The 13,489-nt window shown below is 58.3% G+C and overlaps 7 non-coding genes across 7 annotated transcripts; all 7 read left to right on the forward strand.

The window, feature by feature from the left end:
* Window positions 1–1,283: 1,283 nt before the first annotated feature.
* On the forward strand, window positions 1,284–1,365 carry LOC115930903 (small nucleolar RNA SNORD115). Its single transcript, XR_004067495.1, has one exon. It is a non-coding gene; the product is annotated as a small nucleolar RNA SNORD115 (small nucleolar RNA).
* Window positions 1,366–3,136: 1,771 nt separating this feature from the next.
* On the forward strand, window positions 3,137–3,218 carry LOC115930891 (small nucleolar RNA SNORD115). Its single transcript, XR_004067483.1, has one exon. It is a non-coding gene; the product is annotated as a small nucleolar RNA SNORD115 (small nucleolar RNA).
* Window positions 3,219–5,042: 1,824 nt separating this feature from the next.
* On the forward strand, window positions 5,043–5,124 carry LOC115930880 (small nucleolar RNA SNORD115). The gene has a single exon (XR_004067472.1). It is a non-coding gene; the product is annotated as a small nucleolar RNA SNORD115 (small nucleolar RNA).
* A 1,786-nt stretch (window positions 5,125–6,910) lies between these two features.
* LOC115930883 (small nucleolar RNA SNORD115) lies at window positions 6,911–6,992 on the forward strand. Its single transcript, XR_004067475.1, has one exon. It is a non-coding gene; the product is annotated as a small nucleolar RNA SNORD115 (small nucleolar RNA).
* Window positions 6,993–8,770: 1,778 nt separating this feature from the next.
* On the forward strand, window positions 8,771–8,852 carry LOC115930894 (small nucleolar RNA SNORD115). The gene has a single exon (XR_004067486.2). It is a non-coding gene; the product is annotated as a small nucleolar RNA SNORD115 (small nucleolar RNA).
* A 1,786-nt stretch (window positions 8,853–10,638) lies between these two features.
* Window positions 10,639–10,720, forward strand: LOC129527306 (small nucleolar RNA SNORD115). Its single transcript, XR_008672279.1, has one exon. It is a non-coding gene; the product is annotated as a small nucleolar RNA SNORD115 (small nucleolar RNA).
* A 1,771-nt stretch (window positions 10,721–12,491) lies between these two features.
* Window positions 12,492–12,573, forward strand: LOC115930895 (small nucleolar RNA SNORD115). The gene has a single exon (XR_004067487.1). It is a non-coding gene; the product is annotated as a small nucleolar RNA SNORD115 (small nucleolar RNA).
* Window positions 12,574–13,489: the final 916 nt, after the last annotated feature.

The following is a 13,489-nucleotide window of genomic DNA, read 5'->3' on the forward strand; positions in this document are numbered from 1 at the left end:
TCAATGCAGGGCAACACCCAGCTAAGATGCGGTGATCTGGTAAGGCCTCCAGAACTGCCCAGGCCATATGAGGGGGGCCAGAGGGGCTACGGGGTGCCACAGGGGTAACAGGGGAGCTCTTGGTCCTTGGAATGTGGTGCCTGAATGGACCCATGGGATTGGGTTGTGTAGATTCAAGGATCACACCCCACCCATGGCCCTGAATGTGACTCTTCCTCTTGACCAATGGGCCATCTCAGTGGGTCTCCTGGAGCCTGGTCGGGGGGTGGTGTTGTTTCCCTGGGGTTGGGTCTAGGTGGAGCTGCAGATCATCCCTGGGACTTTTGGGCTTTGGGCCAAGGGACAGCCCGCATCCTGCTTGGGGTCAGCCTATCTCCAAGGTCAAGTGCCATGAAGGGTGGCCCCCTGAGGTGAGAAGGCCTACTGTCAAGGGATCTGTCCCAGGATTTTGTTGCTCAGGCTGCTTCTGAGCCATGGCGTCACATCCACAGTGGCAGGGTCTTGGGCCTGAGCATAGCAGGGGGCACCATGTCATTCTGGACTGGCCAAGTATGGCCTAGCTCTGTGTGCGGGAGGTGTGCAGAGCATGGACGGTGACCCACCAGAGAAAGCACGTGGCCCTGCATCCCAGGCTGTGATTTCCAATGCACACTTGGAGAGGGTGTCTTGATTTGTGCCCACCATGCCCAGGGGCAGACTACGTGATAGCCAGGTCTGCAGCCTGAGCCACGTGTGGCATCTGGGCCAGCCACCTTGGTTGGCCGTGAGCTGGCTGGTGGCCTTGGCCTGTGGCCAGTGGTGCCAGGGCGGCCCTGGGGTCGTGTGGGGGAGCCATCTTGGGCAGTGGAGGTGCTGTCGGGGCCTGCAGTACAGTGCAGCCTGGGCATTTGGCCTGAGCCCAGTCACCTGCCTGCTCTGTTCCTCCAGGGTTTGGTGTCAGGGAGGGCCAAGGGTGCCCCGCATCTGTGACGACTCAGTAATTCACATGGATCACATCACATTTGTCTTTGGAGGGCAAGCAAATGTGAGCCCCCACCCCCCACTGCCTTCCCCACATGGAGGTCATTTTGGACACATATCCCCCTCTTGTCCCCCTAGATGGTGAGACTGGAGGAAGACTTGCGCTGGGCCTGCTGTTCCTGGGCCAGTGTCAGTCAGCCAGGTTCCCAGCTCTAAGTGTGCTGAAGCTCAGGCCCTTCCTGGCACCCTCAGCTCCTGCACTGAGCTGGGGTTACATCCAGGTTCCACTGTTTGCATGCAAAGGGAGGGGTGTACCCTGGGTTGGGCTGATGATGAGAACCTTATATTGTCCTGAAAAAAGGTGATGACTTAAACATCATGCTCAATAGTATTATGCTGAAGCCCAAGCTAGGTGAGAATTTTGGAAGATGAGGCTGGGATCCCGAGATCCCCGGCAGGGCCACAGTTATTTTGGGCTGGAAAACCTCAAGACCTGAAGTGCGTCTTGCGGGGGGGCAATCCTGTCTCTGTGCTTCTCCGTGAGGCAGCCCAGGCTCCCGTTGCGGGCTTGGTGTCCATGCTTCGCTTCCCCAGGGGTGGGGCAATTTGGCATCCTCTTCCTGAGCCCTCCTTCTTCCCTGTGTCTTTCAGTAAGTTCTTCTGCCCAGGTGGGGCCCCTGGCTTTGAGCAGCATAGGTCGGTGCCTCCTGTTGGGGTCATGGGCCATGAGTGACGCAGCGTCGGGTCGTCGAGAGTCAGCCTTTGGGCCACTGGGGTTTTCTCAGGGAGCCAACAGGTTACCCATCTGGAGGGATGGTTCCTCCAGGAGGGTCGCTTCCTTGGGAATCTGACCCTAGGAGCACGCATTTCCTGAAGCTCTGCAGGGTGATGGTGGTCCAGGCAGGAAAGGGTTCCTTCAGCCCAACATAATGCAGTTCCCAGCTGAAACTCGGTGGCAGATCAGGCTCAAGGACTGCTCGGGCCACATGATGGGGGCCACAGGGGATTTGGGGTGCCCTGGGGGTCATGCTGGAGTTCTTGCCCCAAGAGGGGTGGGTGATAGGGCCCATGCGGTGAGGCTGCGGAGATTCAAGGAATGCTACCCACCCATGGCCCTGAATGGGACCGACCCTGTTGAGCAATGGGCCATTTTAATGGTGCCTCCTTGAGCCTGGTAGGGGGTGGCATTGTTTCAATGCAGTTGGGTCAAGGCTGAACTCTGGCTGGTGCCTGGTGGTGCCCACATGGGCTTTGGGCCAAGGGGGCAGCTCATATCCCGCTGTGGTCACCCCTTCCTTGAGATTCAGTGGCAGAAGGGGTGTTCTCCTGAGGTGGAAGACCTGGTGTCAAGGGGCTTGTCCTGGGAATTTGCCACCTAGGCTGCTTCTGAGCCATGGAGTCACCTCCAGGGTGGCAGAGTCTTGAGCCCAAGGAAAGGAGACACCATATGGTTTCTGACTGGGAGTGTGGCCCGGCTCTGTGTGTGGGAGGTGTGCAGGGCATGGATGGGGACCCATCAGAGAAAGCATGTGGCCCTGTAGGCCCCCAGCTTTTGATTTCTGGTGTGTGCTTGCAGTGGGCACCAGGGCAGCCCTACCATGCCCAGGGGCAGGCTCTGTGACTGCCAGGTCTGGAGTGGCTCCTGGCATGAAGACCACCCTCCTTGGTTGGCCATGAGCAGGTTGGTTGCCCTAGCCTGTGCCCTGTGGTCCTGGTGCAGCCCTGGGGTTGTTTGGGGGAGACAGCGCAGGCAGTGGAGGTGCTCTCAAGGCCTGCAGTAGGGCACAGCCCAGGTGTCTTGCCCAAGCCCAGTAACCCACTTGCCCTGTCTTTCCAGGGTTTGGTGGCAGGGAGGGCCAACTGTGCCCCGCATCTGAAATGGATCAGTGTTCTGCATGGATCCCATCACAAGGGTATCCCCTACGCACCTTCTGTGCATTGATATGTGAGGCCCTGGTTGGACACATGTCCTCCTCCTGTCCCTGCAGATGCTGACCCTGGAGGAAGACTTGTGTTGGGCCCACAGGCCCCAGGCCAGTGTCCATCAGCCAGGTGCTCAGCTCCCAGTGCACTGAAGCTCAGACCCTTCCTGGCGCCCTGGTGTCCAGCATTGAGCTGTGGTGAGCCCATCCGGGTCCTGCTGGATGCATGCATGGGGAGGGGGCTGCCCTGAGTTGGGTCAGTGATGAGAACCTTACATTGTCCTGAAGAGAGATGATGACTTAAAAATCATGCTCAATAGGATTACGCTGAGGCCCAGCCTAGGTGAGAATTTTGGAAGAGGACGGCTGGGATCCTGAGATCCTAGGCAGGGTCACTGTATTTTGGGCTGGAGACCTGGAGGCCCTAAAGAGAATCTGGAAGGGGGCCCAGCCCTGTCTCTGTGCTCCTCCGTGAGGCAACCCACGCTCCCTGTGTGGGCTTGGTGTTGATGCTCTGGTTCCCCAGGGACAGGGCAGGTTGGTGGCTCCTTCCTGAGCCCCTATTCTCCCTTTGTGTCTTTCAGTGAGCTTTTCCACCCAGGTGGGCCCCCTGGCATTGACCGACATAGGTGAGTGCATCCTACTGGGATAATGGGCCACTAGATAGTCTGTATGGGGTTGCTGAGGTTTAGCCTTTGGGCCACAAGGGTTTTCTCAGGCAGCCAACCTGAATTCCCACCTGGGAGATGGGTTCTCCAGGAGGCAGCTTTTTTGGGAATCAGACCCAAGGAGGACGCCTTCCCTGAAGACCTGCAGGGGTGATGGTGGTCCAGGCAGGAAAGAGTTCCTTCTGCCCAACTCGGGGCCCAATGCAGGGCAGTGCCCCCCTGAGAATTGGTGCTCTGGTAAGGGCTCGAGGACTGCCCAGGCCACATGAAGGAGGTCAGAGGGGCTATGGGGAACCACGGGGGCAACAGGGGAGCTCTTGGCCCCCGGAGTGTGATACATGAATGGGCCCATGGGGTTGGGTCACGGAGATTCAAGGATTGCATCACACCCATGGCCCTGAATGCGACCATCCCTGTTGAGCAATGGGCCGTCCCAGTGGGTCTCCTGGAGCCTGGTGTGGGGTGGCATTGTTTTCCTGGGGTTGCGTCAAGGCGGAGCTCTGACTGGTACCTGATGGGGCTGCAGGTCAGCCCTGGGACTCGTGGGCTTTGGGCCAAGAGGCAGCCCACATCCCGCTGGGGGTCGCCCTTTCTCCGAGGTTGAGTGTCATGAAGGATGGCCTCCTGAGGTGGGAAGGCCCACTGTCAAGGCACCTAGACTAGGAATTGTTCCTCAGGCTGCTTGGGAGCCATGGTGTCACCTCCAGGGTAGTGGGATCCTGGGACTAAGCAAAGGAGGGGGCACCATGTGGCTCCTGATTGGCCATGCGTGGCTGGCTCTGTGCCTGGGAAGTGTGTGGAGTATGGATGGGGACCCACCAGAGAAAGCAAGTGGCCCTGCAGTCCCAGAATGTAATTTCTGGTGTAGGCTTGGAGAGGGTGCCTATATGCATGCCCACCATGCCCAGGAGCAGGCTATGCCACTTCAGGGTCTGCAGTGGCACCTGGCATATGGGCCAGCCTCCTTCGTTGGCTGTGACCTGGCTGGTGGCCTGTGCTTGTGCCCAGTGGTCCCAGGGTAGTCCTGGGGTCATGCAGGGGAGCCGTTTTGGGCAGTGGATGTGCTCTCGGGTCCTACAGTACAGCACAGCCTGGGTGTTTTGCTCAAGCCCAGTGACCTGCCTGCCTTGTCCTTCCCGGGTTCAGTGGCAGGGAGAGCCAAGGGTGCCCCACATTGGTGACAAGTCAGTATTTTGCATGGATCTCATCACATGTGACCATGAAGGACGAGCAAGCATGAGCTGGCACCAGCCACCCCCTTCTCCGCGTGGAGGGTGGTCACATGTCCTCCACCTGTGCCCCCAGATGATGAGACTGGAGGAAGACTTCCGTTGGGCCCACTTTTCCTGGGCCAGTGTCCATCAGCCAGGTGCTCAGCCCCTGGTGTACTGAAGCTCCAGCCTTTCCTGGTGCCCCAGTCTTCTGCACTAAGCTGTGGTGAGCACATCCGGGTTCCACTGGATTTTTGTGCGGGGAGGGGGTTTTCTATGTTGGGTCAATGATGAGAATCTTATATTGTCCTGAAGAGAGGTGATGACTTAAAAATCATGCTCAATAGGATTACGCTGAGGCCCAGCCTAGGTGAGAATTTTGGCAGGGGATCATGGGATCCCAAGGTCCTCAACAAGGCCACTGTATTTTGGGCTAGAGACCTGGAGGCTCTGAAGGGCATCTGGAGGTGGCCCAACCTGTCTCTGCGCTCCTCCATGAGGCAGCCCAGGCTCCCTGTGCAGGGTTGGTGTTGGTGCTCCAGTTCTCTGGTGTGGGGAATGTTGGTGGCTCCTTCCTGAGCCCTCATTCTCACCTTGTGTCTTTCAGTGAGCTCTTCCACCCAGGAGGTGCCCCTTGGTATTGACTGGCATAGGTGAGTGGATCCTGCTGGGGTCATTGGTCATGAGCCAGACTGTGTGGGGTCCCTGAGGTTCAGCCTTCAGTCCACAAGGATTTTCTCAGGGAGCAGACCTGAATTTCCACCTGGGATGGAAGGGTTCTCCTGGATGGTAGTTTTTTTGGGAATCTAACCCAAGGAGGATGCCTTCCCTGAAGCCTTGCAAGGGTGGTGGTGGTCCAGGCAGGAAAGGGTTCCTTCTGCCCAATGCAGGACAGCTCCCAGTTGAGACTCAGTGCTCCAGTAAGGTCTCCAGGACTGCCCAGGCCACATGAAGGAGGCCAGAGGGGCTATGGAGCACCACTGGGGTAATAGGGGAGCTCTTGGTCCCTGGAGTGTGATGTGTGAATGGGGTTTGGTCACGGAGATTCAAGGATCACACCCCACCCATGGCCCTGAAAGCGACCATCCCTATTGAGCAATGGGCCATCCCACTGGGTCTCCTGGAGCCTGGTGCAGGGCGACGTTGTTTCCCTGGGGTTGGGTCAAGGTGGAGCTCTGGTACCTGGTCATGCTGCAGGTCAGCCTTGGGACTCGTAAGCTTTGGGCCGAGGGACAGCCGGCATCCTGCTGGGGGTCACCCTATCTCCGAGGTCGAATGTCCCGAAGGGTGGCCTCCTGAGGTGGGAAGCCCCATTGTCCAGGGACCTGTCCCAGGATTTTGTTGCTCAGGCTTCTTCTGAGCCATGGTATCACCTCCAGGGTGACAGGGTCTTGGGCCCAAGCAAAGGAGAGGGCACCATGTCGCTCTGAGTTGGCCAAGTGTAGCCTAGCTCTGTGGTGGGAGGTGTGCAGAGCATGGCTGGTGACCCACCAGAGAAAGCACGTGGCCCTGCAGCCCCAAGCTGTGATTTCCAGTGCATGCTTAGAGAGGGCATCTTGATGTGAGCCCCCTCATCCAGGGGCAGACTACGTGACTGCCAGGACTGCAGTGGCACATGGCATCTGGGCCAGCCTTCTTGGTTGGCCATGACCTGGCTAATGGCCCTGGCCCGTGCCTTGGGGTCATGCAGGGGAGCCCTCTTGGACAGTGGAGGTCCTCTCAGGGCCTGCAATATGGCGCAGGCTGAGCATTTGGCCCGAGCCCAGTGACCTACCTGCCCTGTCCTTCCAGGGTTGGATGGCAGGGAGGGACAAGGGTGCCCCATGTCAGTGACAAGTCGGTATTTCACATGGATCTCATCACATGTGTCCATGGAGGACGAGCAAGCGGGAACTGGCACCCGCTACTTCCTTCCCTACATAGAGGCCATTTTGGACACATGTTCTCCACCTCTCTCCCAGATGTTGAGACCAGAGGAAGACTTGTGTTGGGCCTGCTGTTCCTGGGCCAGTGGCCATCAGCCTGTTGCCCAGCCCCTGATACGCTGAAGCTCAGGCCCTTCCTCACGCCCTGGTCTCCTGCACTGAGCTGTGGTGAGCACATCTGGGTCCCGCTGGATGCATGCAAGAGGTGGTTGGTCCCGTGGGTTGGGTCGATGATGAGAACCTTATATTGTCCTGAAGAGAGGTGATGACTTAAAAATCATGCTCAATAGGATTACGCTGAGGCCCAGCCTAGGTGAGAACTTTGGAAGAGGATGCTGGGATCCTGAGATCCCAGGCAGGGCCACTGTATTTTGGGCTGGAGAACTCAAGGCCCTGAAGGGCCTCTCAGGGGGTCCCACCCTGTCTCTGTGCCCCTCTGTAAGGCAGCCCAGGCTCCCTGTGTGGGCTTGGTGTCTGGTCTCTGGTTCCCCGGGGGTAGGGCATGTTGGTGGCTCCTTCCTGAGCCTGCTTTCTCCCCCATGTCTTTCAGTGAGCTCTTCTGCCCAGGTGGGGCCAGTGGCCTTACACGACATAGGTATCCTGTTGGGGTCATGGGCCATGAATGAGGCAGCGTGGGGCCATTTAGGGTCAGCCTTCGGGCCACTAGAGTTTTCTCAGGGTGCCACCAGGGAGGGAACGTTTCTCCAGTAGGGTCACTTCCTTGGAAATCTGATCCTAAGAGCACCCATTTCTTGAAGTCCTGCAAAGGTGATGGTGGTCCAGGCAGGAGAGGGTTCCTTCAGCCCAACATAGAGCAGCTCCCAGCTGAAACTTGGAAGACTGGTCAGGCCTCGAGGACTGCCCAGGCCACATGAGGTGGGCAACAGGGGCTCTGGGGCAGCCTGGGGGTCACGCTGGAGTTCTCCCTCTCTGGACAGTGGTGAGTGATTTGGCCCACGCAGACAGGCCCCGGAGATTCAGGACTGCACCCCATCCATGGCCCTGAATGGGACCGACCCTGTTGAGTAATGGGCCATCTCAGTGGTACCTCCTTGAGCCTGGTAGGGGGAGGCACTGTTTCAATGCAGTTGAATCAAGGCTGAGCTCTGGCTGGTGCCTGGTGGTGCTGCAGGCAGCCCTGGGGGTTGTGGTCTTTGGGATAAGGGGCTAGCTCACATCCCACTGGGGTCACCCCTTCCTTGAGATTCAGTGGCCAAAAGGGTGTCCTCCTGAGTTGGGAAGTCCTGCTGTCGAGGGACCTGTTCTGGGAATTTGCCACACAGGCTGCTTCTGAGCCATGGGGTCACTTCCAGGGTGGCAGGGTCTTGATCCCAAGGAAAGGAGAGGACACCATGTGGTTTCCGATTGACCAAGTGTGGCCTGGCTTTGTGTGTGGGAGGTGTAATGCAAGATGAGGACCCACCAGAGAAAGCACGTGGCTCTGGAGGCCCCCAGGCTTTGATTTCTGGTGTGTGCTTGGAGAGGGCACCAGGGTGGGCACCCATCATGCCCAGGGCAGGCTCTGCGACTGCCAGGTCTGCATTGGCTCTTGGTGTCAGGGCCAGACTCGTTGGTTGGCCATGAGCAGGTTGGTTGCCCTGACCTGTCCCAATGGTCCCAGTGCAGCCCTGGGGTTGTTCGGGGGAGCCGGCTCAAGCAGTGGAGGTGCTCTCGGGGCCTGCAGTAGGGAACAGCCCAGGCATCTTGCCTGAGCCCAGTAACCTGCTTGCCCTGTCTTTCCAGGGTTTGGTGGTCAGGAGGGCCAATGGTGCTCTGCGTCTGTGTTGGGTCAGTGTTCTTCATGGATTCCATCACATGGGTATCCCCTACCCACCTTCCCCTTACTCATATGTGAGGTCCTGGTTGGACACATGTCCTTCTCCTGTCACCCCAGATGGTGAGCCTTGAGGAAGACTTGTGTTGGGCCCCCACAGGTCCCAGGCCAGTGTCCGTCAGCCTGGTGCTCATTCCCCAGTGCGCTGAAGCTCAGACCCTCCCTGGCACCCTGGTCTCCTGCACTGAGCTGTGGTGAGCACATTCAGGTTCCGCTGGATGCATGCATGGGGAGGGGCTTGCCCTTGGTTGGGTCAGTGATGAGAACTTTATATTGTCCTGAAGAGAGGTGATGACTTAAAAATCATGCTCAATAGGATTACGCTGAGGCCCAACCTAGGTGACTATGTTGGAAGAAGACACTGGGATCCCAAGATCTCCAACAGGGCACTGTATTTTGGGTTGGAGACCTGGAGGCCATGAAGGGCATCTGAAAGGAGGCCCAACCCTGTCTCTGTGCTCTTCCTTGAGGCAGCCCAGGCTACCTCTGTGGGCTTGGTGTTGGTGCTCCAGTTCCCTGGGGCCAGGGAACATTGGTGGCTCCTTCCTGAGCCCCCATTCCTCCCTTGTGTCTTTCAGTGAGCTTTTCCTCCCAGATGGGCCCCCTGGCATTGACTGGCATAGGTGAGTGCATCCTGCTGGGGTCATGGGCCATCAGCCAGGCCATGTGGGGTCGCTGAGTTTCAGCCTTTGGGCCACAAGGGTTTTCTCAGGCAGCCGACCTGAATTCCCACCTGGGAGAGACGGGTTCTCCAGGAGGGCAGCTTTTTTGGGAATTAGACCCAAGGAGGATACCTGAAGCTCTGCAGGGGTGACGGTGGTCCAGGCAGGAAAGGGTTCCATCAGCCCCAGGCAAGGCAGCTCCTAGCTGACACTCAGTGTTCGGGTCAGTCCTTGAGGACTGCCTGAACACGAGGGGGTCCAGAGGGGCTCTGGGTGCCACGGGGGTCACATGGGAGCTCTAAGTCCCTAGAATGTGGTGTGTGAATGGACCCTTAGGGTTGGGTCTTGGAGATAAAAGGATTGTGCTCCACCCATGGGCTGGAATGTGACCGTCCCAGTTGAGTAATGGGCCATCCCAGCGGGTCTCCTGGAGCCTGATGGGAGGTGGCATTGTCTTCCTGGGGTTGAGTCAAGGCAGAGCTCTGGCCCATACCTGGTTGTGCTGCAGGTCAGCCCTGGGACTCGTGGGCTTTGGGCCAAGGGGCAGCCCGCATCCCGCTGGGGATTACCCTATCTTTGAGATCAAGTGTCATAAAGGATGACCTCCTGAGAAGGGAAGGCCCACTGTCGAGGGACCTTTCCTAGGATTTTGTTGCTCAGGCTGCTTGGAATCCATTGTGTCACCTCCAGGGTGATGGAGTTTTGGGCCCAAGCAATGGAGAGGGCACCATGTGTCTCCTGACTGTTCAAGTGTGTTGGAGATATGCGGAGTATGGATGGTGGCCCACCAAAGAAAGCATGTGGCTCAAGCTGTGATTTCCAGTGCGTGCTTGGAGATGGCGCCTGTATGCGTGCCCCACATGCCCAGGGGTAGGCTATGCAACTGCCAGGTCTGCAGTGGCACAAGGCATCTTGGCCAGCCTTCTTGGTTGGCCATGACCTGGCTAATGACCCTGGCCTGTGCCCAGTGATCCCAGGGAAGCCCTGGTGTCATGCAGTGGAGGCCTCTTGGGCAGTGGAGGTGCTCTTAAAGCCTGCAGTATGGCATGGCCTGGGCATTTATCCCAAGCCCAATGACCTACCTGCCCTGTCCTTCCAGGGTTCGGTGGCAGGCAGGGCCAAGGTGCCCCGTGTTGGTGACAAGTCAGTATTTCACATGGCTCTCATCACATGTGTCCATGGAAGATAAGCAAGTGTGAACTGGCACGCCCTACCTCCTTCCCTACATGGAGGTAATTTTGGCCACATGTTCTCCACCTCTCTCCCAGATGGTGAGACCGGAGGAAGACTTGCATTGGGCCTGCTGTTCCTGGGCCAGTGGCCATCAGCCTGTTGCCCAGCCCCTGATGCGCTGAAGCTCGGGCCCTTCCTCGCACCCTGGTCTCCTGCACTGAGCTGTGGTGAGCATATCCGGGTCCTGCTGGATGCATGCACAAGATGATTGGTCCCCTCGGTTGGGTCAATGATGAGAACCTTATATTGTTCTGAAGAAAGGTGATGACTTAAAAATCATGCTCAATAGGATTACGCTGAGGCCCAGCCTAGGTGAGAATTTTGGAAGAGGATGCTGGGATCCCGAGATCCCTGGCAGGGCCACTATATTTTGGGCTGGAGAACTTGAGGCCCTGAAGGGCATCTCAGGGGGGCCCAACCCTATCTCTGTGCCCCTCCATGAGGCAGCCCAGGCTCCATGTGTGGGCATGGTGTCCGGGCTTTGGTTCCCTGGGGGTGGGGCATGTTGGTGGCTCCTTCCTGAGCCTGCTTTCTCCCCCATGTCTTTCAGTGAGCTCTTCTGCCCAGGTGAGGCCCAAGGCCTTAAGCGGCATAGGTGAGTGTATCCTGTTGGGGTCATGGGCCATGAATGAGGCAGCATGGGGCCATTTATGGTCAGCCTTCGGGCCACTAGGGTTTTCTCAGGGTGCGACCGAGGAGGGAACGTTTCTCCAGTAGGGTCACTTCCTTGGGAATCTGACCCTAGGAGCATGCATTTCGTGAAGCCCTGCAAAGGTGATGGTGGTCCCGGCAGGAAAGTGTTCCTTCAGCCCAACATACAGCAGCTCCCAGCTGAAACTCAGCGGGCTGGTCAGGCCTCGAGGACTGCCCAGGCCACATGAGGTGGGCAACAGGGGCTCTGGGGCAACCTGGGCGTCACGCTGGAGTTCTCCCTCTCTGGACAGTGGTGGGTGATTGGGCCCACGCAGACAGGCCCCGGAGATTCAGGACTGCACCCCATCCATGGCCCTGAATGGGACCAACCCTGTTGAGTAATGGGCCATCTCAGTGGTACCTCCTTGAGCCTGGTAGGGGGAGGCACTGTTTCAATGCAGTTGAATCAAGGCTGAGCTCTGGCTGGTGCCTGGTGGTGCTGCAGGCAGCCCTGGGGGTTGTGGTCTTTGGGACAAGGGGCCAGCTCACGTCCCTCTGGGGTCTCCCCTTCCTTGAGATTCAGTGGCCGAAAGGATGTCCTCCTGAGTTGGGAAGTCCTGCTGTCGAGGGACCTGTTCTGGGAATTTGCCACACAGGCTGCTTCTGAGCCACGGGGTCACCTCCAGGGTGGTAGGGTCTTGATCCCAAGGAAAGGAGAGGACACCATGTGGTTTCTTATTGACCAAGTGGGACCTGGCTCTGTGTGTGGGAGGTGTAGGGCAAGATGAGGACCCAGCAGAGAAAGCACGTGGCTCTGGAGGCCCCCAGGCTTTGATTTCTGGTGTGTGCTTGGAGAGGGCACCAGGGTGGGCACCCACCATGCCCAGGGTAGGCTCTGCAACGGCCAGGTCTGCATTGGCTCCTGGTGTCAGGGCCAGACTCATTGGTTGGCCATGAGCAGGTTGGTTGCCCTGACCCATCCCCATGGTCCCAGTGCGGCCCTGGGGTTGTTCGGGGGAGCCGGCCCGAGCAGTGGAGGTGCTCTTGGGGCCTGCAGTAGGGCATCTTGCCCCAGCCCAGTGACCCACTTTCCCTGTCTTTCCAAGGTTTGGTGGCCAGCAGGGCCAATGGTGCCCCGTGTCTGTGATGAGTCAGTGTTCTTCATGGATTCCATCACATGGGTATCCCCTACCCACCTTCCCCTCGCTCATATGTGAGTTCCTGGTTGGACACATGTCCTTCTCCTGTCACCACCCCAGATGGTGAGCCTGGAGGAAGACTTGTATTGGGACCCTACAGGCCCCAGGCCAGTGTCTGTCAGCCTGGTGCTCATCCCCTGGTGCGTTGAAGCTCAGACCCTCCCTGGCACCCTGGTCTCCTGCACTGAGCTGTGGTGAGCACATCCAGGTTCTGCTGGATGCATGCATGGGGAGGGCCTTGATTGGGTCAATGATGAGAGCCTTATACTGTCCTGAAGAGAGGTGATGACTTAAAAATCATGCTCAATAGGATTATGCTGAGGCCCAGCCGAGGTGAGAATTTTGGAAGAGGGCGCTGGGATGCCAAGATCCCCGGCAGGGCCACTAACCACTGTATTTTGTACTGAAGAACTTGAGGCCCCAAAGGGCATCTCAGGGGTCCTAGCCCTGTCTCTGTGCCCCTCCGTGAGGCAGCCCAGGCTCCCTGTGTGGACTTGGTGTCCAGGCTCTGCTTCCTGGGGATGGGGCAGGTTGGCAGCTCCTTCCTGAGCCCACGTTCTCCCCCGTGTCTTCTAGTGAGCTCTTCTGCCCAGGTGGGGCCCATGGCCTTAAGCAGTATAGGTGAGTGTATCCTGTTGCGGTCATGGGCCATAAATGAGGCAGTGTGGGGTCATCGAGGGTCAGCCTTCAGGCCACTAGGGTTTTCTCCGGGTGCCCCCGGGGAGGGAACATTTCTCCAGTAGGGTCACTTCCTTGGGAATCTGACCCTAGGAGCACGCATTTCCTGAAGCCCTGCAAAGGTGATGGTGGTCCAGGCAGGAAAGCGTTCCTTCAGCCCAACATACAGCAGCTCCCAGCTGAAATTTGGTGGGCTCGTCAGGCCTTGAGGACTGCCCAGGCCACATGATGGGGGACACAGAAGCTCTGGGGCTCCCTGGGGCTCACACTGGAGTTCTCCCTCCCTGAGGAGTGGTGGGTGATTGGGCCCACAGTCAGGTGGCGGAGATTCAAGGAATGCCCCCACCCATGGCCCTGAATGGGACCAACTATGTTGAGTAAAGGGCCATCTTAATGGCGCCTCCTTGAGCCTGTTGGGGGTGGGTTGCTGTTTCAATAAGGTTGAGTCAAAGCTGAGCTCTGACTGGGTGCCTGGTGGTGCTGCAGGCCGGCCCTTCTTTGGGCCAAGGGGGCAGCTTGTGTCCCGCTGGTGTCATCCCTTCCTTGAGGTCCAGTGGTGGAAAG

Source organism: Gorilla gorilla, chromosome 16 (genome assembly GCF_029281585.2).
Source record: "Gorilla gorilla gorilla isolate KB3781 chromosome 16, NHGRI_mGorGor1-v2.1_pri, whole genome shotgun sequence".
Classification (NCBI taxonomy): Eukaryota; Metazoa; Chordata; class Mammalia; order Primates; family Hominidae; genus Gorilla; species Gorilla gorilla.